Genomic DNA, 26,141 nt, shown 5'->3' with positions numbered 1-26,141 from the left:
AGCAGAGTCCAAATAACTGAATGAGGCAACATTTGGAAAAAAGTCATTTTTAATTCTTTTTGGTTTCCGGCTCCCCTTTTAATGCAATCTCCTCAAAAGAAATGTAAAGCCCAGTCCTCTTTGGTATCATCTATAGTTCTTCAATCCTTCTCTTAACTGTTGCTATATCATTCGAGAGAATCACTAAATCATCAGCGAATGCCAAATAGTGTATATTTATACTCTCCTTACCTCTCCCAATCTTGAAAGTCTCCTTGTTAGGAATTCCGATGTTCCGTTCCCTAACGACTTTTTCCAGAACGCAGTTGAACATGATTGATGAGAGTCCATATTATTATTATTATTATTATTATTATTATTATTATTATTATTATTATTATTATTATTATTATTATTATTACACATGGATGTTGTGACAGAAATACGAAATTGTAAATACGCGTTGGCAAATTTCCTGTTTCATACAGGTGGTAATATGTCAGCTGTGACAGGCTACGTGTAAATCCACTGTTTCATAAACTGAATAATTATGTCACCGTTCATATCAAGGATGACGGATGTGTCATTTTGTCGCAAGGTTCACATTCAACGCACATATTTCCAATTCCGTAGCTCGTGATTATATTTGTGCAGTGAGGTATGGACCAAGTTTTCAAAAGTTTTCTATAGGACTTTTGTTTAAACTACGTACCGAAAGGTGTATGAGATTACTGTCGTAATATCAAGTTGATCATCATATCCACTGGGAACTGAAGTATCATTCTTTTTAGGGCCCAGATTTCAAGTCCCAACCTTTACCAAGAACCAAATTCTGGACCATTCAGTCAGTAGCCTTGTGAATTAATGAATAGACCTTAGCAGAACTGAATTTACCGCTATCACAGTGTCAGATAGCTGCTCAATTGTAATCACGTAGGCTGATTTTACGTCGAACCAGCCCTCAGATCTGGGTAAAAATCCCTGTCCTACCCGGGAATCTGACCCGGGCACTTCGGATAAGAGGCAGGCACGGTACTCCTACACTGCCGGGCCGACGATTTATTCTCTAGCCTTAACATATTCCATAAAGATCGAAAGACTTTTGTCAGTAAACTATTAGTCCCTATCTTGCTGGATATTGTAAATTTCATATAGGTGCGCTTATTCTTTCGTTGACTTTGGTTAATTTAGTTCCTTTAGTATAGACATTTGTACAAATTGAAGTAAAATGTGCAAAAATAATTGTATTCGTATTTCCTTTATCATTTTTTCTCTTTACATTTGTTCATGTTAAATATTTTTCTGTTAACAAGGTACGTCAATGAACAGTTTTCCATGGATACGTGCATATCAAATTTGTAATCAATCGAGCGAAGAGAGGACGTATTGTGTGCGAGTGCTGAGCGAGGAATATGGGTATTACTATTCAACAATATACGTTCATATTACCGAGCCAGTTGGCCGTGCGGTTAGGGGCGCGCAGCAGTGAACTTGCATTCGGGAGATACTAGGTTCGAACCCCACTGTCGGTGGACCTGAATGTGGTTTTCCGTAATTTTCCCATTTTCAAACCCGGCAAATGGTGGGGCTATACCCTAAGGCTACGGCGGATTCCTTCACACTCCTAGCCCTTTCCTGTCCCGTCGTCGCTGTGACGAAGCAACATAAAGCCAATTGTAAAAAAAAATATTATAAATTAGTCAACAAATCTACTGTTTCGTGAAGAGGATAATCTCAAGGCATAAGTTGTGCTTAAATTTGTTATGCTTCTAATGTTATGAAAAGTATGTCCGACTCGTTGGCTGAATGGTCAGCGTACTGACCTTCGGTTCAGAGGGTCCCGGGTTCGATTCCAGGCCGGGTCGGGGATTTTAATCGCTTCTGGTTAATTCTTCTGGCTCGGGGACTGGGTGTTTGTGTCCGTCCCAACACTCTCCTCTTCATATTCACACAACACACTACACTACCAACCACCACGGAAACACGCAATAGTGATTACATCCCTCCATATAGGGTTGGCGTCAGGAAGGGCATCCGGCCGTAAAACAGTGCCAAATCCACATGTGCTACACAGATCGCATCCGCGACTCCACAGGTGTGGGAAAAGCGGTAGGAAAAGAAGAAGAAGAATGTTATGAAAAGTATATAATTTGTTAAGACACTTAATGAAATTGTAGGGAAAGTATGTTAGCGGAATCTCTAAACTAATATCTTTAGAAATGTCGGAACATATTTCAGTACCTACCAGACTTGATTTAATGCGTTCCAGGCTATACAACTTGGTTGGTCTATTTTGTTGCATTGTAAACGTGTATTTCTTTGTTCCTTTGTTGTTTGCAAACCGTTTAGAAAGATTTACAAAATTGGTTTGTAAATACAATCTCTTACCTCGCTGCTTGCCCATAGGGAACTGGGGCTTGTGAGGCATGAGAATTGGGTTTGCAAGACTATGAATGAGTTTTTTCTCCTTCTTATCTTTCATGGCTTTCTTTAAGAGTACAGCTCTATTCTTCGAAGAGTTGGAACTCCTTATAATGTTTCCAGAGACTGATAAATCTTATTGTTTTGACCTTTGACACAACGGTCATTAGAATATATTTCTTTGTTGAAAGAAACAAAATATTTGTAGAGAAAAGAACTGAGCCAGTCTTGCTACATGTTCCAAAATATACAAAGCTCCATATTTTGTTTTGTAAACTGGCGTGAAGGCAGAACGTAGCAGCTGGGAACTGCAGCCTGTCACTTATGATTGATGGATGGATGAGGTGACAGAAAGTTAGTTCTGGCTCTCGTTTCGGAATGAATTGTTGTAGCTAACAAACGGGCGCTGTAAATTGAACTGGGAACATGGTATTGAATGTGTTAGTGTTGGCGGTAATACAAATACACACCTAGACCTTTCACCCGACACATATTAGCTGAACTTGTACAGTTCGTATATTACAGAGAAAATAAACTGTCTGCCGCACTGCCGCTCTCTAAAACATTCGTAATGAATTAATTTCACTTTCCAAAGCCACTGTAGATGTTCCGTGTTGAATATCTTCACAGAAAAAAAACTATTGTTGTTTGTAGCCTCTGCTAACATGCGAGTAATCAGGAGAGTGTCCATAAATTGACACGTGTCGCTATTGGATTGGATAGGATTAAATGGTCCACCCACCTCTTTTGAATGCAAAGGTCTGTTACGGGCATAATGTATCAGCGCGTTGCGTTGTAAATACCTCTTGCCAAGATGTGAATCAGAATAAATTTGAACGTGGCTCTGTAAGAATCCCGTCCGCAAATTTTGACGCAGCATGACATACTTTTTGTCAAAATAAAGTATCTAGTCAGTATGAAATTTTATTCTTGACATGTTATTTCTTAACAAGAATGACGGATATTTCCGTCTATATGTGCTAGTGGAGTGCTATCATCACGTCATGTGAAGTTTCTATTCCATGCTTTACAATTACCTTTTTGCCGTAATACGGTTTAACCTTCAGCCAGCCATTTATTGTCCAACACATGAAGGGTCACAGCGTATTTAAAAAAGCCACCACTTTGTAACCAAAAATTTGTTTACTGGACACAATATCGTGAGACAAATAATTACCATGATCTCCCGGTAAATAATCACCGGACTCTAATTCAATCGATCATTATAATAACTTACGAATAAACTGAGATAATGTACTGTATACTACGTAGCCAGTTAAATGGACAAAAAACAAAAATATTAAACGATTTTTACGTGCTAATACAAAAAAAATCATGGTGCAACAGTCCCGAAGTGCCTTGACCTACCAAACGACCACTCATCAGGCCGAAGACCTACAGATTACGAGGTGGTAGTGTGGTCAGCACGACGAATCCTCTCGGCCGTTATTTTTGGCTTTCTAGACCGGAGCCGCTATCTCACTGTCAGATAGCTCCTCAATTGTAATCACCTAGGCTGAGTGGAACTCGAACCATCCCTCAGATCCAGGTAAAAATCCATGTCCTGACGGGGAATCGTACACGGGGCCTCTGCGTAAAAGCGGGACTGTCTGTGCAAATACAGCGCTCTGTAATGCGAACACTTCAAAGCCGGCAGCAGGACTTGGTTCGGTCCGATGTCAGTAAATAAAAATTTTAAAAAGCCATGGAGCCCCTGGGAGGGGTGGAAGGCTTCCACTATCCGTAACCTTGGCACTTTGTGGGGTAGAGTGGTTAGCTCTACACCCGGCCGCCTTTGCTCCCAGCAATTAACCTGGCACTGATTTTTGGTGTAGGCTGAGTGAACCTCAGGGCCATGTCCACTTCCAGAAGTGGAAATCTCGTTTCGTAAATTTTTCGACTTCCTCACGGGGAATGGAACCCACGTCCTTCCGGGTGAACCTTTCACGCCTTTACCGTGTCGGCCAGGAGTCTGATGCCAGTAGATGATATTAATGTTGCTACTTGCTCCAAAATTACAATGTCACTTAACTGAATGATGGGGAATTAACGACTCTCTTTTGTCAGTTATTGCTTTCAACACGTAAAAATTTCAAAGCAGTCAGTAGGACTGTATTCTTGAGAGCTATAGTAGCTTGCCTTATAGCTCGAATGAAAACAGAGGACTGGATTTTGTTGAGGTTTCGTTTTATGTGATTTTTCTTGAACTAGGTAGCGAGTTATTTCAGGCCATCGGTCATGTTTTACTCAACTATTTCAAAGGGCAGTCATCTGTATAGATCAAAGTCTGCATTCCATTGGGAAGTAGCTGGTCATTTTAATAGATGTTGAACAGTGAAGGTGCAAGCCCACTTCCCTGAGGTATGCCATTCTTCCGTCGAAGGATACAGAGTAGCGTTCGGCCTACAGATGGCTACGATTGGACTACAGCCCGTCATTTCTGCACTGCGACCGATCAACCGAACAGAGGATCGGTGGCCACGGCTCTACACCTCCGCATTCGGGAGACCGAGAGGGGCTAGTCCATATCGTCGGTCGTCCTGAGAATTATTTCCCGTTGTTTTCTATTCTCCTGAACTAAGACGAATGCTGGAACAGTTCCTAGTATAGGGGACGTCCACCAACCTCCTCACATTCTCTGAACATGTCATTCACCGAATTAAATCTCCTGGCCTGAGAGGTGGCGTCACCGTCTAGGAGGCCCGCCGTCCACTTCAGGGACGGATTGAAAACATATGTAGTAGTAGTAGTAGTAGTAGTAGTAGTAGCCATTCTTCTATGTTCACCATCTACTTCCTTCCCCTTGAATTCAACAAAGAACTGTTGGAGATTTCTGATCATGCAGGTAAGGTGACAGTCCTTCGTACAGTTCCTGAGGGAGAAGTTTATGATTACTGTGTTATAAGCTGCTGACAGATCTATGAAAATCTTTTAATTTGTTTTCTTTCTCGCTTATAATTGTTCAAAGGGGCCTAACATCTAAGGTCATCGGCCCTGTTTTCTTTCGAAACCACCTCCATGTGTGAGTCACTTTCAACACTTGAGATGTGCGACTTTTCGCTGATGGGCCTGCTGTAGTACATGAAGTAAAGACGTGAGGTGTGGTCCATAGATGATCCATACAGGAGGATGATTTCAAATAACTCAGCTTTAATTTTCAGAGCATGATTCAACCGTAAATAATGCCTAAATAGCTCAGAATCCTCCTCCGCTATTTTCTGTTCTTTTTGAACGTTACATTAAAAAATCTCGTGCTCCAGTTTTCCCCAAATGAAAGCACAGGCTATTCTGCAGTAACTGACAACTCATGACACACTATTCGCCAGCATTCAATGGAATTTCATTCGTTTTTTTAATTAGCGGTCACTGAATGTAAATCGTTGCTGGGCGAGAATAAATTGAGGACATTTTGTGTGCTTTGTTAATATGTGAATGAGAATGACGAGACAGTAATTGAACAAAAATGGCATTTCACTTCTTTTTTCTGTAGTCCCCATCGTGTTAAGTGGGCGAATAAACGACTTCTGTTCGCATCTGGCAATTTTTGATTGTACTCTAATATAATTGGCTTCGTTGCTCGATCTAAATGAAAATAGGTGTAGTATAAAACCTCGATATTGCATATAGTTATGTTTCCACATTTCTACATTGACACGTATACTTCCGAAATATTTTAAGGATGAGACAAATATTTGCATAAAGATTTCTTCTTCTTCTTCTTCTAGTACCATATCCTCATTGGATGTCGGCTGTCACCAGGGCGATCTGGTTCTTGTTCTCAGTAAGCCGGAAAAGAGTGTGATTACCGAGCCCGTACCATTCTCGTATATTCCGTAGCCAAGATATCTTCTCCTTCGACGAACTCGATAGTTGCAGTCGCTTACGTGCGGCCAGTATTAAGTATTCGGGAGATAGTGAGTTCGAACGCCACTGTCGGCAGCCCTGAAGATAGTTTTCCGTGGTTTCCCATTTTCACACCAGGCAATACTATGGCTGTACCTTAATGAAGGCCACGGCCGCTTCCTTCTCACTCCTAGCCCTTTCCTGTCCCATTGTCTCCTTCCTCGCCTATTTGACCTTCCTTTAATTTTACCTTGTGAAGGAGTCTGTATTTATCATTTCGAATGATATGGCCAAAGTACTCAAGTTTGTTCTTTTTGAAGTTGTGCATGACCTCCAGCTCTTTGTTGTTCAAGCGTTGGAGTTCTTCGGTTACGTATTCTGTAAACCCATGATATTCAGAGCAAGTGTCGGTAGCTCCCCATCTCAATGGATCCTTGATTTTTGGAGGTGCTCACTGTTAGGTTCCACGTCTCAACACCATAAAATAACACAGAAAATACATGACACCGAAGTATACGGAGACGGAGATTGATCTTAAACTCCCTGCTACAGAGAAGTTTGATCATTCTGCACGGAAAAACATAGAATAGTAGACACGTTTTGGGGGCTTAAAAACGAGACAGCGAGTACAGATTATTTGGTGTTCCCCTCTTAGTTGCCTTTTACGACATGCAGGGGGGGGGGTGTTTACGTGAATGAATTGGATCCATGAAATGTCACTGTATTATTTATCCCAAATGGAAGATAATAATTGCTTTTACTCAAAGAAAGTGTAAAATCTGCGGTAAATTCAGAAAAAGTGAGAAAATATTTTACATGTAGAGAATAATATGGATACATACTTTACTACCTTACAACTATTTTTTTCTGCTATGACGCAGCGCTTCCGTATGTATTTTGTTTGTTTAACACTTTCGTGTGTGTTGTCTTTGCTCACTGAACTTGTTTGAATTAATTAGGTGCCGTTTCCTTCATGTTGCTCATTCGTTTCGTGCCCTAACTTATTCATTATTATTGGTCCAGGGTTCATGCTATTTTCCTTTCAATAAACAGTGATATATGTATTGGTCTAGGAATCATGCTATTTTGCTCTTTGAACTGCCCGCGGTAGTCATATGGACAGAGATAGTGAAAATTCACAGACATAGCACTCCCATTCGTTGATGCTTGCCCTGAACTTCAAGAAAGAAACAAAAGACGGCACGAGCAGCGGAATGCAACACAATGGAGTCCTGTCTACAGCCCGTAAGTACGTATACATATTTCTCTAGATATTTCTGTAGTAACGATATTTGTTAATCCACCGCAGATTTTACAATTTATTTGAGTGAAAGCAATTATTATCTTCCATTTGGGACAAATATTACAGTGACATTTAATGGATCGGATTCATTCACATAGCCTGCAGGGGGTACAGATAACGATGCATTGTTTGACTCCACCCACAGGGGGAGATAAGGAGTTGAGATAAATCGAAATAAGTAGCATAAGTAGCACCATGATCTACGTCCAACAGGATATGAGAAGACATTAGCGTTACACCACGCTTTTACGGCCGGATGCCCTTCCTGACGCTACCTCGTTGGAAGAGCTAGTGAAGAGGAAATGAATGATGATGCATGGAACTTGATGATGAGGTGGAAGGAATCGGCTGTGGCCTGTGAACAGGAACTGTCCCAGCATTTGCCTGGAAGTGAAAATGGAATACAACAGGAAACCATTCTCAGGACAGACGACGGTGGGGTTCGAACTTACGTGTCTCCCGAATGCAGAGCTGCCGTAGCGCGTTAACACGTGTGGGTAACCCGCTCTGTATGAAAAGCAATTGGGTATTTAAAATAATATATTTTTGAAAGGTGACTAAATATTTTTCAAAATGAACGTATATCTGGAAGAGTTCTAACGATACCCGGATATTGTGCTTTTATATTTTAAGATAAATTAATGGGAAGAAATAGAACAACGTTAATTAGTTAACGTAAGATAAGTAATGTCCGCCTCTGTGGTGTAGTGGTTAGTGTGATTAGCTGCCACCGGCCTGCGCCCCGGGTTCGATTCCTGGCTCTGCCACTAAATTTTAAAAGTGGCACGAGGGCTGGAACGGGGTCCACTCAGCCTCAGGAGGTCAACTGAGTAGAGCGGGCTTGGATTCCCACCTCAGCCATTCTCGAAGTGGTTTTCCGTAGATTCCCACTTCTCCTCCACGCAAATGCCGGGATGGTACCTAACTTAAGGAAGGACACGGCCGATTCCTTCCCTCTTTCCTTGTCTATCCCTTCCAATCTCCCCCATCCCTCCCCACAAGGTTAACAATCATGTAATGAGGTTTGCATAAACAATAGGGGCTCGGCTTCTTGGAAGCCCCTGACAGTTATGTTGCACTCGTCACATTACTGGACCTCCTCCATGTATCCCCCGACCCAAAGTCTCACGCTCCAGGACACTGCCCTTCAGGCGGTAGAGGTAGGATCCCTCGTTGCGTCCGAGGGGAAAACCAACCCTGGACGGTAAACTAATTAAGAAAGAAGTTAAGTAGTGTATCTGGACTATTCTATCAGTTACCAGTAACACTCCAGTGATTTTGTTGTAGAACTGTTCGTAAATTATTTTACAACTGTTGTTCAGGTAAACGTTAAGCTGATAACATATCATCTTACCACTCTGAATTACTATGAGAGAGTAAATAGGAATATTTTATGTTCATTATATATCTGAAACAATCAACTTTTTAATTATTTCAACACAGTTTAATTTTTCTGTCCTATAAAGGGTTAACCAACCGTATTGTGATTTCGACTTTAACTCGAGAGATATTCAAATCTAATATATGGTATAACAATTGAAATACTGGGGACATTCTTGAGAAAAGTTAATACGTGTTAATCTACCATGTAGCATAGAACTTAACGTAAATGATATTCCTAGCAAAGTTAAGAATATACCAGTATCTCGTAAAAATGTATCTTAGAAATCTGTACTCACAAGATGAGCCTTATGATAATCAGCAAGAGTAGGGATATTACGTGCAGCCCGAATGTTGATGCATAGCTTAGAATGCAAACTGACACTCATGAATGTAACAAATAGATTTTACTGTAACATGGTTAACAATCATGTAATGAGGTTTGCATTAACAATAGAGGCTCGGCTTCTTGGAAGCCCCTGACAGTTATGTTGCACTCGTCACACTACGGAAGAACGGGCTAGACCAGGGCCTCTCAAACGCCCAAAATCTCACGCGTGCAGAGCGAGGTGCAAGAGCTCCGTGCACTGTGCATCGGTGCCGCTCGGTGCCGCTCGGTATGGCTCGGATCAACGCTTCGTCTCTGGGCTACTCGGCTATGCTCGGCTCTACTCGGCTATACTCGGCTCAACTCAGCCCGGATTTGGAGCGCTACGGCGCAAGTGGGGGAGAGGGAGACAGGCGGAGCGAGCGAGAGAGGCGTGAGGAAAGAGAGAGTTAGCGCTATTGCTCCAAATCGAGGAGTGGGGGGTCTGCACTCTGGTCAACCAAGCCAAGTCGTCTTTTGCACCGTGCACAGTGCATGCACCACGCGCATGCACCCTGAGAGGCCCTGGGCTAGACGATACTTCATACTCCACATCCACATCTCTAGATAATAGTAGATGGAAGATAGAGATTATTTCTATATGGGACGGAGTCTGAATGAGTTGTGTGAATGCTGCAGGAATTTAACATACGAACTGAAGCAAGTTGCAAGCGCGTTCGTTAGATAGGAGGCCATGGATCCTGTGAATCTTCCTAGTGACTTACCATACACAAGATTAGAATATTTAAGTAAGATCTTACGAAAAACAAAAGTGTGATCGGGTTATGCTTTTAAAAATTCCAGACTTCAGGCGAGCAACTCAATGCTGAAAACATCTTAGGGATATGAGCTACGAATTTTAGACGAATAAAACTTAATAAAGTATGAAGATATTATTCTTTATTGATTCCTAAAAACGACAATCATTTTCTTAATCATCGTTATAAAAATTTAAAAAAACTCCGGAGTGTACTGAACCAAGGAACACATTACAGAAAGAATTGTGCAAATAAGTTTACTGGACTAGAATTTGAATCACCGGGCGAGTTGGCCGTGCGCGTAGAGGCGCGCGGCTGTGAGCTTGCATCCGGGAGATAGTAGGTTCGAATCCCACTATCGGCAGCCCTGAAGATGGTTTTCCGTGGTTTCCCATTTTCACACCAGGCAAATGCTGGGGCTGTACCTTAATTAAGGCCACGGCCGCTTCCTTCCAACTCCTAGGCCTTTCCTATCCCATCGTCGCCATAAGACCTATCTGTGTCGGTGCGACGTAAAGCCCCTAGCAAAAAAAAAGAATTTGAATCAAAAAGAAAACGGGTAAAGAAACAAGCGATTTTAGGCCGTTTTCTCCGGAACTGCGTTCAGGCCAGAAATTATTTTTTAAATTTTCTTTTTTTTAAGTTGATCTATCCAAGACTGACAATTTGAAACCTTTCCGGGCCCCTTAGGCCCTTGATCTTCGGCTTAATTGAGGAAATTGCTTAATTTTACGTTTTTCGTAGTATGGGGACCCGTACTTAGTCCGCCAAGAAATATTTTCAACAGTAAAATGAAATTTCGTATGGCTTTTAGTGCCGGGATGTACCCGAGGACTTCGGCTCGCCAGGTGCAGGTCTTTTTATTTGATTCCCGTAGGCGACCTGCGCGTCGTGATGAGAATGATATGATAATGAAGACGATACATACACCCAGTCCCCGTGGCAGGGGAATTAACCAATTATGGTTAAAATTCCCGACCCTGCCGGGAATCAAATCCGGGACCTTTGTGACCAAAGGCCAGCATGCTAACCATCTAGCCATGGAGGTGGGATTTTCAACAGTAATGACAGACAAAGAAAATCGCTGGAAAAGAACTCGAACGAAATTGCCTGTTTTCCATCATGTAAAATCTCTTTTAGTTGACGTACAGGGATTTTCTAAAGAATGATTTATAAGGCTTAACGAAGGAAGGGAAAGGCTTTCATAATTAACGAATATGTATCTTCAGAAAGTATTTTGTCATTTTAGAGGAAATTAAATACACTTTTTACGACAAATCTGTCTTGTTCGGTTTAAATGAAATACGAAACAATCCTGGTTTTCAGCAGCGATCGTAGTACTGGAAAATTAATCCGTATCGAAACAAATCAGTGTGTCTATGTACAGAATGCCCATCTATGTTTTGCTACGTGTTGGATATATAGAATTTTGCGATGATATGCTGCAGTTACAAATACAGACTGACTAAAACAATTCCATGCTGATTTCATTCATAAATTCCGAGATAGACTAATTACAAAAGTCACTGCTCCACATTCGGTAAGAGGAGCGTGTATTCAAAATGTGGCAGGCAGGATTTTATAATAATTATACGATTACTAGAGCCTGCGTGGCTCAGGCGGCAGCGCGCCGGTCCCTCACTGCTGGGTTCCGTGATCCAAATGCCGGTCACTCCATGTAAGATTTGTGCTGGACAAAGCGGAGGCGGGACAGGGTTTTTTCCGGGTACTTCAGGTTTACCTGTCATCTTCCATTCCAGAAACACTCTCCAATATCATTGTTTATTTCAGCTGTCACTCATGAATCTACGCCTCAGGGGAGCGTGAGAGGCTTTGGCAGTTGGTACAATTCCTATGCTTCCCGCTAGGTGAGGGCTTCATTCATTCCATTCCTGACTCGGTCGAATGACTGGAATTTACTTTTTAATAATTACGGCTCGGATTTTCATGTATATTTGTCCTGGTCTCTTTTTACTAATTTAAAACCAAGCGAGTTGGCCGTGCGGTTAGGAGCGCGCAGCTGTGAGCTTGCAATCGGGAGATAGTGGGTTCGAACTCCACTGCCGTCAGTCCCGAACATGGTTTCACATTTTCACACCAGGCAAATGCTGGAGCTGTACCCTAATTAAGGCCATGGCTGTTTCCTTCCAACTCCTAGGCCTTTCCTATCCCATCGTCGCCATAAGACCTATCTTTGTCGGTGCGGCGTAAAGATAGTTGTAAAAAAAAAATCTATCATTTGCGAGTATTTGAAGGTGCTCAAATACGTCAGCCTCGTGTCGGGAAATTTACTGGCACGTAAAAGAACTCCCACGGGAAAAAATCCTGGCACCTCGGTGTTTACAAAAACCGTTAAAAAGTACTGTAGTTAATGAGACGTTAAAACAGTTATAATAATAATAATAATTATTATTATAATATATATTATAATATATATATAATATATATATATAATATTATAATTATTATAATAATTATTATTATTTGTGAAAACCATGACACGGATTTTATTGGTCGTATGGGTGCATGACATGTTACTTTATTTTACCATTAAGTCATATTAGATCAAAAAGTGAATAAAATTATATGTCTTGCCGTATGTTGATGCAGTTCTCCCAGTTTTGTTCGCATATTTTGTGCCAATAACGGCAAGTGATTTTGTTTGTGTTGCCGGATTGCCAAATTTAGTTTGAACCGGAGATTCCAGTTTGTAGGGTAATTGACTTGTTTCTAGTTGAAAATTTTCAACCACATGCCAAATTAGCGGTTATAATGAGATGTTTCCAGTTATAAGATTAGGTTTATCCTGTATACATTTAAGGCAGGATCCATCGCCAAAATGCTCTGTGACGTCAAACAACTGCGTTGTCTGGCAGCTCCAGGATGGTTCAGAAAACAATACACCTTACAATGACCAATAGATTCATTCTTGGGATATGTCATTATATACTGAGCTGCAGTGTTTTCTAACAAAATGGAACTTGCATTAGTCAGAACTGTACTGTTTGGCAGTCATTAATTTGGACATGTCATGCGGCTATTTTGTCAAATATGCTCACTCCCACCCGTAGTATTCTCAGGGCAGTAGAAGATTCCTCAAAGTAAATTTCAAAGTGTAGCTAAATTCTGGAACACTAAGTGATTTTCGATAATATTCTGTATTCGTAGAGCGACACTGCGGAATGTCAGGCGTAACAAGATTCGGTCCTTGATAGTAAATTCCCTCAGAAAGGAAAGTTATGGGGTCGCCGAAAAGGTATCCGGACTTGCCGATAACGGTAGCGGTAGGAGAATCGACAGCATAACTTACAAGGAATCAGAGGGAGTGGGATGTACAGTACAATAGACCTAACAGTTCATTATGAAATTTCCACAGACCAGCCAGAAGACATTGATAGGAAAAAGAAGATTATCTTTGAACCGACCATAACTTATTTGGATTGAAGGATATTAAAGTGATAGGAAACTCTTGTAATTTAAGGACATTATCAGAATAATATAATCAACAAAAATTATTGTAAGTCGAAATTATACATTTTATTGTTTCGTTATGCTTTGTCCATTGTGGCAACCTGCAACTGAAGGAAGTTTCGCACGTAAATAAATAAATAAATTAAATAATTCATTCATTCATTCATTCATTCATAACACAAAATGTGACTTTTAAAACTTGGAACACAGTCCAAAAATTGTTTATTTTCATTTTATTCAGACCATAGTATTATTCTCCCTTCCCTTCTACTTTCAAACTTCTTTTAACCACAAAATATTGTTAATGAAAGGAAATCCAAAATAACCCAACACAATACTGAGATTTGAATTTGAAATAAATATTATTGGCATGAAGATACAAGGAAATATACGTCCTGACCATGCCTATCTGATTCTTTTCGAACTGAGCGAGTTGGCCTTGCGATTAGGGGGCACACAGCTGTGAGCTTGCATTCAGGAGATAGTGGGTTCGAACCCCACTGTCGGCAGCCCTGCAGATGGTTTTCCACGGCTGCCCATTTTTACACCGGGCAAATCCTTAATTAATGCCACGGCCGCTTTCTTCTCACTCTTAGCACTTTCCTATCCTACCGACACCTTAGGTCCCATCTGTGTCGGTGCGATATAAATCAACTTGTAATGCATATTATTAGGTCAAAGGAATTCGATCCCCAAATTATAATAATGATATGAATGGATTGTCCCCTCCATTGTTTAATCTTGTGTTGGAGAAAGTAATTAGAGTTTGGGAAAATATAAGTTAAAGGAATAACCTTTGGTAGACTAGGTGAAAACAAAAATTAAATCATTTACAGTGTTTGTCCCTCTCTGATGACTTAGCAGTCTTGCCCATTAACAGGCAGGAAGCTATTGCATCCACTGAAAAACTCCATGAAATTGCATCCAGAAGAGGACTCTAGATCTCATACTAGAAAACCCATTTCGTGGAAGGATCTCTTCGGTACCTAGATGGACAATCAGTGAAAACCCAACTTGGCAAAATACCTCAAGTGACTAAATTCAAATAGCTGGGAGAAGCAGGAATCGTGAAGCCAACAGCGAAAAGATCTCTAAAGTACAAAGGAAGTAAGGACTCACTTCAAACAGATATATTTTTTAAAATCTCCCTGAAGATGGTTTTCCGTGATTTCCCATTTTCACAAAAGTCAAATGCTTTCGCTGTACCTTAATTAAGACCTCGGCCGCTTTCTTTGCACTCCTAGGCATTTCCTATCCCATCGTCGCCGTAAGACCTCTCAGTGTCGATTGGACGAAAAGCAAATTTAAAAAAACCCTCCATATCCCGAAATGCAAAATGAAGGTATTACAAGACTGATCAAGCCTGAATCACTATCCGCATCTGAAACACTGATAATTGGGGCAGATCATTGATTGAAGATGTAGAAACGCATGTTAATGGAAAATGTTTGAACAGTCTGTAGGGGAGAATCTGGATGATGAGGAAGTCAAATTGACTTAAACCAACACTCAGAGAAAATCTCAGGTACATTTGGGAAAATACGTTTGAAATTTTACGGACATATTCTCAGAATGAGTAGATTGACCAAAATAATTCTGAACCTTGCCCTATCAGCAAAAAAACCAACAATTGGCTGCTTGAAATAGAAAAAGGCATCACGTATGGCATGGTATTAGACGAATCTGAGTTCAGAAAATTAGTAGACAATCACCCCTTTCCAGACCATTCAAAAAAACCTGGTCAGAAGATCGCAAGAAGATCCACAGCGAGAACAAGAATTAGGCAATAACGCCAGTGAACCAGCGGGGTTAAATTAGCAAGCTAGCAAAGAAAGAATTGCAAAACTTCATTCTTCTTGCTAGTTGCTTTACGTCGCACCGACACAGATAGGTCTTATGGCGACGATGGGACAGGAAAGGCCTAGGAGTTGGAAGGAAGCGGCCGTGGCCTTAATTAAGGTACAGCCCCAGCATTTTCCTGGTGTGAAATGGGAAACCACGGAAAACCATCTTCAGGGCTGCCGATCGTGGGGCTCAAACCCACGATCTCCCGGAACCAAGCTCACAGCCGCGCGCCTCTACGCGCACGGTCAACTCGCCCGGTGCAAAACTTCAAAGAGCATACAAAGTTACCTGGCCATATACAATAAAAGAACTAAACAAAATAGGCACAGTTACATTACAATACAGTAGTTAAAACAGAAGCACTTTATGCACCTGAAACTATTATAAGTGGTAGCAAATCTGGAAAAATGATGATCGAAAAAAAAAACAAGAAAGAAAAAATCTTGAGGAAAATCCTAGGAACAAAATGCGCAAAATTGGAATTAGGATGAAAAAGAAATCATATGAAATTTATTAAGTTAAAGAAAATATCACAGATACAGTCAGGAAAAGGCGATTACAGTTGTATGGATAATAACAGGCTCACAAAGAAAACTTTAAACTGCGCCTTATCAATGAAAAATTAGAATAATTGGCTAAAAGAAATCAGCGAAGACCTAAATAAATTGGCGTTAATGAAGAAACCATTCAAGATGGAATAAAATTCAGAACCTTAATTCATCATCATCATCATCTGTTTACCCTCCAGGTTCGGTTTTTCCCTCGGACTCAGCGAGGGATCCCACCCCTACCGCCTCAAGGGCAGTGTCCTGGAGCTTCAGACTCTTGGTTGGGGGATACAACTGAGGAGAATGACCAGTACCTCGCCCAGGCGGCCTCACCTGCTATGCTGAACAGGGGCCTTGCTGGGGATGGGGAAGGTTGGAAGGGATAGACAAGGAAGAGGGAAGGAAGCGGCCGTGGCCTTAAGTTAGGTACCATCCCGGCATTTGCCTGGAGGAGAAGTGGGAAACCACAGAAAACGACTTCCAGGATGGCTGAGGTGGGAATCGAACCCACCTCTACTCAGTTGACCTCCCGAGGCTGAGTGGACCCCGTTCCAGCCCTCGTACCACTTTTCAAATTTCGTGGCAGAGCCGGGAATCGAACCCGGACCCCCGGGGGTGGCAGCTAATCACGCTAACCACTACACCACAGAGGCTGACCAGAACCTTAATTCACAAACACAAATTCTCTCTAAAGCCTACCCGACTAAATACAGTAAAAACGAACACAGCGAGAGAATGAAGAGATATTGGGAAGAGAAGAAAAACAAAAAAGTGGTAATAAGTTCAAATGCGCTCCTTATTTGGGCATAACAAGTCAATAATAATAATAATAATAATAATAATAATAATAATAATAATAATAAAAAATTCCTTCTGAATTATTTAATGGAAATAATTGTATAGAGCCTTCATAAATGTTATTCACTTTTATTACCGTACTTTTGGCCTTGGTTCCTATATTGTATGTTAAACATACTAGATTCTGAAACGAAATTTACATACAATATGTGAATGGAAACAAGAAGTTGTACATCATTATTTCTTATTCTTTGTGAAGCTACATTTCATTGGAATCATCCCACTTCCTATTCTTCTTTGAACTTCATTCTTGTCACCGCTAAGACCTTGAGACTCACATGCTCCATTATTCAAATCTTCCCGCGTTCAGCCTCCAAACCGGTATCTTCTCTCTCGTGTTCTATCTCTGTCGAGAGCATGCCTTATCTTATTCTTTTTTTCTCGTCTTTCATTATTTGGCAACATTGCCCGCGGCGAAGTCGTGGCCCTATGGCCGAGCAATAGGAATGCGGTTCAGTTCTCTCGTGGTAGAAGGCCGTGATTACACAGTGTTGCCGCTGTGATACATGCGTATGTGTGGTCGCTCAGAGACGAAACGAACGACCTTTCCAAGCAGCTAGCTTGTAATTTCTCCGTGGACACACACGAGTTAAAAAGAAAGAATGAAGATGCTGTTAGCTGTTAAGATAGGCTACAATTTACTGGCAACCAGGAGAAGGAAGAGCATGGCAGCAAAACAGAGATACGGAAGAACAAAGGATGAATAAGCTTTTTGTACAAGAGATGTGTTGAGGTATATATATAAAAAAAAGAACTTGTAACGGTAACTGTTTCCTCAACAGGTATTTGTGTTGTTGCGGTATGGAAATAGCAGATACATATTTGACCTCGTTATTCGTTCTTCAAGAGGAGGAAAACAGCATGTATGTTTTTATGCGGTTTTTAGGTCATGTCACAGACCGTTACTTCAAACCAACTCCTATCCGTGTACACTAACCATTAACGTCGATTTTGTTACTTTTTTTTTGGTTAAAAGTATGGACTTCTCTTAGTATTACTTAGCACGTAACTTAACATTCTCAAACAGACTGTGTGATCATATCTAACAAGTACATTTCACTCACCTACTGTTCATGTGCAAAAATCAAAGCAAAGTAATTCCCATACAGGCCCGTGGTGGAGTGGAATGTAGAGGCTTTCAGTATTTTTAACCTCGACTCCATCGGAGGAAATGTTTTTTTTTTCGTCGCACCGACACAGATATGTCTTATGGCGACGATGGGATAGGGAAGGTCTAGGAATTGGAAGGAAGCGGCCGTGGCCTTAATTAAGGTACAGCCCCGGCATTTGCCTGGTGTGAAAATGGGAAACCGCGGAAGACCATCTTCAAGGCTGCCGACAGTGGGGCTCGAACCCACTATCTCCCGATTACTAAATACTGGTCGCACTTAAGCGACTGCAGCTATCGAGCTCTGTCGGAGGAAATGTTACGATTGCACGTGAAAGATTTCCACGAAACGTGGTTTAATGATTAAATAAGGTATCTCAGATTTAATGGTAATAATATTTTCTCCTGAAAAAAATGGTGTCAAATTTAACTTTCGGAAGATCAAATGATCATAAAAGTATTTCAATAAATGAAATTAAAACTGATCACGATCATTTTATTTGCGACTAACGAATCGTCTTCGAGAGACACATGTATGGAATTTGGAGTCGACAATTGTAGGATTCAGTGCGTCGAAGGGGGGGAAACTAATTCATGGCCTATGAATCTACCACGAATGAAAATATAATCTGTTCTCTAGAATATGATGAAATGAGACCTCTTTGATAAAAGAGTCTTCTTTAAGTCTCTCATTCATGACCAACCATCAATGAATACGTTACGTCTCATCCTGCAAAATCACATCAACCATCTGTACTCTAACGCCCCTCTTTGATAATATGTCTCAGTCATGGCCATCCATAAATACTTCACATCACAGCCTGTACGGTTGCTAGGTAACATCGTGTCGCACATTTTGTATCGCTCATTTCGTGATGCAGATCTCACATGACCCTCAGCCATAAGACAAATTTATCTCATATAGCTGGGCGTATTGGGGAAGTTAACCGTTGATGTCGTAGAAACATACAGATAGTTCTATCTTTAAGTTTTTAAAAAAAGTGCTTTATACTTCAAAGGAGATTTTGACAACACGAGCAGAATTTCAAGCTTTAAAATCTTATTTTAACAAAAATGGTTTTAATACTTCTGTATCGTCTGGAATGGAAACTAAAATTACGTGGTATGAAATTTTGGTCTTCTTCATACGTATGCCCAACCTTTATCTCGTTTCTGTAAGAGGCCGGCTATGAAGTGAGATTAATCTTAGTAGCGAGCTTTTACGACTGGATGCTCTTCCTGACTTCAGCCTCATCAGAGGAGTGGGTGAGTAGTGAGTAGAGGGTGAAACGCGATGTCGGTATATAGCCTATACCTGTCGAATAGCATCTTTAACATCCCGATCCTACGGACGGATCACCATCAACAGTGGAATACGCCCTCTCTCCGTATAAACTTGACAGTTTGCTCTACATCGCACCGACACGGATTGACGCCTGGGCCATCTGATAGCTAATGGTCGTGCTGTTGAGGATAAACTAATCTTCAGGTTGAAGAATCGACATATGCATTTCATTTATCACACTACTTGCCTACAGTACTGTTACAATAATAACAAACCGAGCTCGTTAGCTGCAGTCGCTTAAGTGCGGCCAGTATCCAGTATTCGGGAGATAGTGGGTTCGAGCCCCACTGTCAGCAGCCCTGAAGATGGTTTTCCGTAGTTTCCCATTTTCACACTAGACAAATGCTGGGGCTGTACCTTTTTTTAAAAATTTAATTGACCTTTGTTGGTACAACATTTGGCCATCCTCTATGTACAAGTAACACTCACTGCACACATATAAAAAATAAATTGTCAGTGTAAAGGACATACAAGAATGAAAATCAGATTGTCACAGTCTTCAAGTAGAGAACACGACACTTAATCTCTCTTCCGGGGATGTACCTTAATCAAGGCCACGGCCGCTTCCTTCCCACTCCTAGGCCCTTCCTGTCCCATCGTCGCCATAAGACCTATCTGTGTCGAAGCGACGTAAAGCAAAATAGCAAATAATAATAATAATAAGTACTATACCTATATAAAAGAGAAATGAAGGGTGCATAGTTATGTCGCAAGTGAGTTAGCACTCAGATTGTGAAATAAAATATGACATAACTTCTTGAGCAATATCGTGTTTTGGAGCTCGTGGGTAGTGGTGGTGGCGATGATTATTGTTTTAAGAGGAAGTACAACTAGGCAACCAATCCTCTATACAACACTAATCAGAGCGAGAAAAATGGAAGGGATCCGACCTTCAAAAAATGAAGATATCAGCCAAAGAACGACAAGGGCCACGAAGGGCGTGAAAATGAAAGACTCCCTAGGCCTCGAGTGCTCTATTAACGTCGGGGTCAGAAAAGAACAAGAGGTCGCAATGAACAAATGAAAGTGAAGAACCTTGCACAAGTAAGTGGAAGCAACGCACCCACGCCTCAAGTTGCGAGAGCATGGAGCCCCTTTTAGTCGCCTCTTACGACAGGCAGGAGATACCGCGGATGTTATTCTGCCACCCCCACCCACAGGGGAAAGCTCGTGGTTACTCCGAAATCGTGGAAAATCAACCCACATCACTTCGGAATTGCACCCACATTAAAATCAGTAAAGGCAAACCATATGAAATGTACAGAAAAAGATTATTATTATTATTATTATTATTATTATTATCATCATCATTATTATTATTTACAAATTGCTTTAGGTCGCACCGACATAGTTTAGGTCTTACAGCGACGATGGGATAGGAAAAGGCAAGGAGTGGAAAGGAAACGGCCATGACCTTATTAAGGTACAGTCCCAGCATTTGCCGGGTATGAAAATGGGGAAACCACGCAGAACTATCTTCAGGGCTGCCGACAGTGGGGTTCGAACCCACTACCACCCGAATGCACGCTCACCGCATGGCCAACTCATTCGGTATATTATTATTATTATTATTATTATTATTATTATTATTATTTACATGTACGAACAATTCATTCCACACTAATTTTGCTGCCTCTCTCGGACTAGAGAGCATTAAAGTAGCTATAGTAATGATTTTGAATGCAAATGAGATTTGTTAATTCATTTCAATTGATTGTGCCAGCGTTGCAGTGGGCCGTGGAGATTATTGGAACCACTGGGGAAAATTATTTACGGGCTTGTACTACAAACCACCAGTAGCGCGGGATAAATGTCGCTTAACAAATCGCTTGCTGTTTTGACGGACTGGCTTTGAAAATTGTGGTTATTAGTTTCATCACTGCACCCTTCTGCAGAAGTCCCCGTCAAGATTAAGGAGAAACCATACTTAATGTTCTGTCTTTGTTAATTTTAGCTTGCTTCTTACTGAATTTTAGGAGAGGTCAGAAAAAATCAAAATTGGTTTAAACTGAGCAGTTGGTTTCAAAATTACGATTTTTTCTCAAACATTGGTTTTTAAATGCTCTCCACACAAATGGTTTGTTTTCTGGTTTGTTTTTACGTTTAAGAAGAACAAGGAATACGTTGTGGTGTGACAGTTAATTAAATACTTAGGCCTTTATCTTAATCATTTTAAAAGATAAATAGCATCTAATGTTACAAGCAGTTGTTCTTTTTTCCCTTTCCACGCATTGAATCAAGATATTTCTGAAAGTTTTCAATGATTTAAAAATTGGTTACTAGAAATAATGAACAGAATGCCTCCGTGTCTTAGGTGGCCTCGCACCGACTTTTCACCTCTGGGTTCCATGATTGAAATCCCGGTCACTCCATGTGAGATTTGTGCTGGGCAAAGCGGAGGCGGGACAGGTTTTTCTCCGGGTACTCCAGTTTTCCCTGGCATCTTTCATTCCAGCAACACACTCCAATATCATTTCATTCCATCTGCCAGTCATTAATCATTGCCCCAGAGGAGTGGACAGGCTTCGGCAGCCGGCACTATTCATATCCTCGCCGCTAGATGGCACTTCATTCATTCCATTTCCGGCCCGGTCGAGTGACAGGAAACAGGCTGTGGATTTTCATGATGCTTGAACTAGAACAGGGTTGATCTTAGCTGGCTGCCAATAATTGGTGTTTTTCCACCGCCTCTAGTGTAGCCGCTTATCAGTCGGCTGAGTGTAGTGGGAGTGAGTGGTTGGTTGTCTTTGAGTGTAAACAGATTCGAGTGTGGATTTCTTACAATGGATTCTTTAAAGGAGGGTATGCACTTTTCTTGTTTTTTACCGAGTTAGTTGGCCGTGCGGTTAGAATTGCGCAGCTGTGAGGTTGTATTCGGGATATAATGGGTTCGTTCGGGAGATAGTGGGTTCGTACCCCACTGTCGGCAGCTCTGAAAATGGTTTTCCGTGGTATCCCACTTTCACACCAGGAAAATGCCGGGGCTGTACCATAATTAAGGCCACGGCCCCTTCCTCCCCACTCCAAGTCCTTTCGTACCTCATTGTCACCATAAGACGTATCTGTGTCAGTGAGATGTAAAGCATTTTTTTAAACTTTATGTAACTATAAAAATTTGCATTATTAAACACTCTGTAAGGGAGATTAGGCTCCTCATATGAGATAGGGCAGTAAAACGTGCGTGATTGAGAATTATATGTGACATATACAAGGCTGCAAACGTTTTTGTATATGTTTCTATGAGATACTTTAATTTTGAAAGTATGTAATCCGTAGAATGTATTTGATATGATTGTGTGCTAAAACTTGTAATCCTCGTGTAATTGTTTATTTTAATAGTTATATTACGCACTGTTTACTGTGATTATGGCATTCAAGAACTTGCACTGGAGAATTACTGCAAAGAATCTGCTGATTTATAAATATTTTTGTGTAACTGATACCCAATGCTAGTAACTTTTCAGATTATTTTGACACGTGGGCCGCCAATCGGACAGTTGTGTCTAAAGATGTCCAGGAGTCAACTACAAAACTACGCACGTAAACACATCGTTCAACTGGGAAAAGAAGGCAATCATACACCGAGACATATGCAATTATGGTAATCCTTAGTGGCAACAAGCCAATCATGAAATATCAATTATTAATCTGATACCGCCTAGTCCAATTAGCAGACATTTAACTACTGAAACACCAAGGGGGATATCGCGACAAGTGGATAACATGTTAACTACAATGTATGTCAATTTTAGCGACCTACTGAAGATGGTCCAATTAGGATCGAAACATGTATAGATCTGACAAATGTGAAATGTAAGTTTTTAAAATTCACATTAACCATAATGTACTGAAAAAGGAGGATACTGATCAATAATAAATCATTGTTATAGTGATTTAAAGAATATTAGTCCAGGAATCTAGACAGAAATAATTCATAAAATTTCAATCGGATATTCAGTGAAAATTTCAAGAGTAAATACAAACATCGACATACCCACTACATAGTTTATTAGTATATCTTCAGAGGCTCTAATTACTTTGCTAATACCAGAACAACCCTTCAGACGAAAATACTAGATCATGTAATTAAGGAATTGTTATTGGCATAAGATCATCCAACTACTTATTCATCAACCAGCCAAGAGGATACGAGTTCAGACTATCATAATGTCACACAGTATTTCAGTGACCGTTGAAGTGATACAGGTGACAATGCAGTTTCGGATGATACTGACTCAGAGTTAGGAGCTGGACGGTTGTAAATTAATTTGACATGCATCTACATGTAAGGTTTTTTGTAATATCTGAAGCCGACAAATACTGGGGCTGTGCCTAGGCATTTCCTATCCCATCGTCGCCATAAGACCTATCTGTGTCGGTGCAACATAAAGCAACTTTTAAATAAATAAATAAATAAATAAATAAATAAATAAATAAATAAAACATAAAAGCGCACGGAGCAGAAGCGAGAAATGATGAGCAAAAAGTAACCCGAATGCACACAAAAGTTGAGCGTAATTTTAGAGTTTGCCTACCAATATTGTGCGCCATCGATTCTAATGCGCACCCCAATTTTGGAGACTAAATTTGGCTGCAAATATGTTCGCATTGCATTCGATTATTACGATATTCTATGCCTCTTCCACAACTAATTACGAAACCAATGAGTTTTTTTCACAAGTTAGTCAATCTATAAATGTACTGACACAGTTAAAGAACTCTGCGGGACAAAATTCCGGTACCTCGGTGTCTTCGAAAACCATAAAAGTATTTAGTGGGGCGTAATATTAATAACATCATTAGCAATCAGTCAATCGATCAACCAGTCATCCAGACTATTTATTTATTTATTTATTTATTTATTTATTTATTTATTTATTTATTTATTTATTTATTTATTTATTTATTTGCCCCTAGGCACGCCACAGAGTGTTTTATATTGAACAGAAATCCTAAATAATCTCACTTGAAAACTGTAATTAAAAGGCGCTCTCAATTGAATCTAAAACACATATTCTTAGGTTTGTCAAGATGTTCTCCCTGTGGGTGGGGGCGGAAGAATAATATCCACGATATCCCCTGCCCGTCGTAAGAGGTGGCTAAAGGGGTCCCCAGTAGCTCTAGACTTGGGAGCGTGGGTTGGTGACCACGGGGCCCTTAACGGACTCCTGACATTGCTTCCACTTACTTGGATCAGGTTCCTCACTTGCATCTGTCCTAACCGGCCACTTCTGGCCAACTTTTTTTTTTTTTTTTTGCTAGGAGCTTTACGTCGCACCGACACAGATAGGTCTTATGGCGACGATGGGATAGGAAAGGTCTAGGAGTTGGAAGGAAGCGACTGTGGCCTTAATTAAGGTACAGCACCAGCATTTTCCTGGTGTGAAAATGGGAAACCACGGAAAACCATTTTCAGGGCTGCCGATAGTGGGATTCGAACCTACTATCTCCCGGATGCAAGCTCACTCTTGTTCTTTCCTGACCCCGACGGTTTTATAGCATTCGAGGCCTAGGGAGTCTCATTTTCACGCCCTTCGTGGCTCGTGTAATTCTTTGGCCGATATCTTCAATTTTTGAAATGTTGGGCCCCTTCAATTTTTTTTCCTCTGATTAGTGTTAACAGAGAATGGTTGCCCAATTTTGCTTCCTATTAAAAACAGTAATTACCGCCACCAGGTTGTGTCAAGACGACTGCTGTCTAACCTAAAGACTTGCAGCTGCTTGAGGGCAATGTTACGACGTATCACTTGGTTCGCATTGCCGAGTCTGCAACCTCTCGCATCTTTGTCCTCACGACGCCCACTGAACTCTGTTCTACCCCTCAGCCCAGAATGTAAATCATTGGACAATCCAGGAATCAAACCCAGGGCATTTCAATAAGATGCAGGCACGCTGAGGTGGGGCTGGCCATCCCTATACTAAAGGAAGACAATATGGTTTCAACTCTTTTTGTTTTACGTCGCAGCGACACAGATTGGTCTTGTGGCGACGATGCAATAGGAAAGGCTTAGGCGTGGTAAGGAAGCGGCCGTCGTCTTAACTAAGGTACAGCCCCAGCATTTGACAGGTTTGAAAACGGGAAACCACGGAAAACCACCTTCAGGGATGCCGACAGTGGGGTTTGCACTCTCTCCCGGATGCAAGCTTGCAGTTGTGCGCCCCTAACCGCACCGCCAACTCCCCTAGTTCTTAACTCTTTGGAGACTGAAACATTTTATTGCAGTGAAAACAAAGACGCACAGCTGTTAGCAACAATTATTGAAAATAGTGCTGAAGTTTGTATTCCTCAATCTCTTAAGCTGGAAGTTGCGGGGAGGCGTTGCCTCCGCAAGTTCGCGCCAAAGTCTTCAATATTATTGACCTTCTCTCTCTCTCTCTCTCTCTCTCTCTCTCTTTCTCTCTTTCGCTGCCACCATTGTCTCTGGAGTTGGGAGTTAGACCTTTTTTATAGTCACCGCAGATAAGACACGCTTCTCTTGGTACGTTTCTTTTGTCTTAACGCGGTAAAATCCCATCTCGCTTCTTGAGAGAATCATTGAAAACTTTTAATGAAAGTTCAAGTCTGCGATATCCATATTCTACTGATCCCGGCTTACGTGTCGTAAAACATTTGATAACGAAACTGTTCGCGCATTGAGATCCAATCCTCTCGCCTTAGCGTTTTCATGGCCTGCTGGACCCATGGCGGTGTCTGTGATGTGCGTCTCCCACAACCCCGTCTAATCTCCTGGCCAGAGAGAAGACGTTACCTTCTAGGTGGCCCGCCCCTCCCCCTCAGGGGAATGAAAATCCTCAATTCTTCCTATGAGCAGTGATTATTGAAAACAGGGCTGACGTCTGTATTACTCAATCTCTTTAAGCTACAAGTTGTGGGGAGGCGTTGCAGGCAGCGAGAATTTTTGTCAAGAGATCCTC

The 26,141-nt window shown here is 41.1% G+C and overlaps 2 protein-coding genes across 2 annotated transcripts in view; one reads left to right on the top strand and one right to left on the bottom strand.

Moving 5' to 3' along the window:
- The window catches only part of LOC136883527 (uncharacterized), a 483,493-nt gene that overhangs the window by 117,407 nt on the left and 339,945 nt on the right, over positions 1 to 26,141 (bottom strand). The gene's annotated exons all lie outside the window — the stretch shown is intronic.
- ASPP (Ankyrin-repeat, SH3-domain, and Proline-rich-region containing Protein) overlaps positions 1 to 26,141 on the top strand; it is a 165,261-nt gene that overhangs the window by 58,078 nt on the left and 81,042 nt on the right. The window lies entirely within an intron of this gene.

This window comes from Anabrus simplex, chromosome 11, assembly GCF_040414725.1.
Source record: "Anabrus simplex isolate iqAnaSimp1 chromosome 11, ASM4041472v1, whole genome shotgun sequence".
NCBI lineage: Eukaryota > Metazoa > Arthropoda > Insecta > Orthoptera > Tettigoniidae > Anabrus > Anabrus simplex.
Note: the sequence above shows the minus strand (reverse complement) of the source record. Positions and strands in the feature narration are given on the sequence as shown.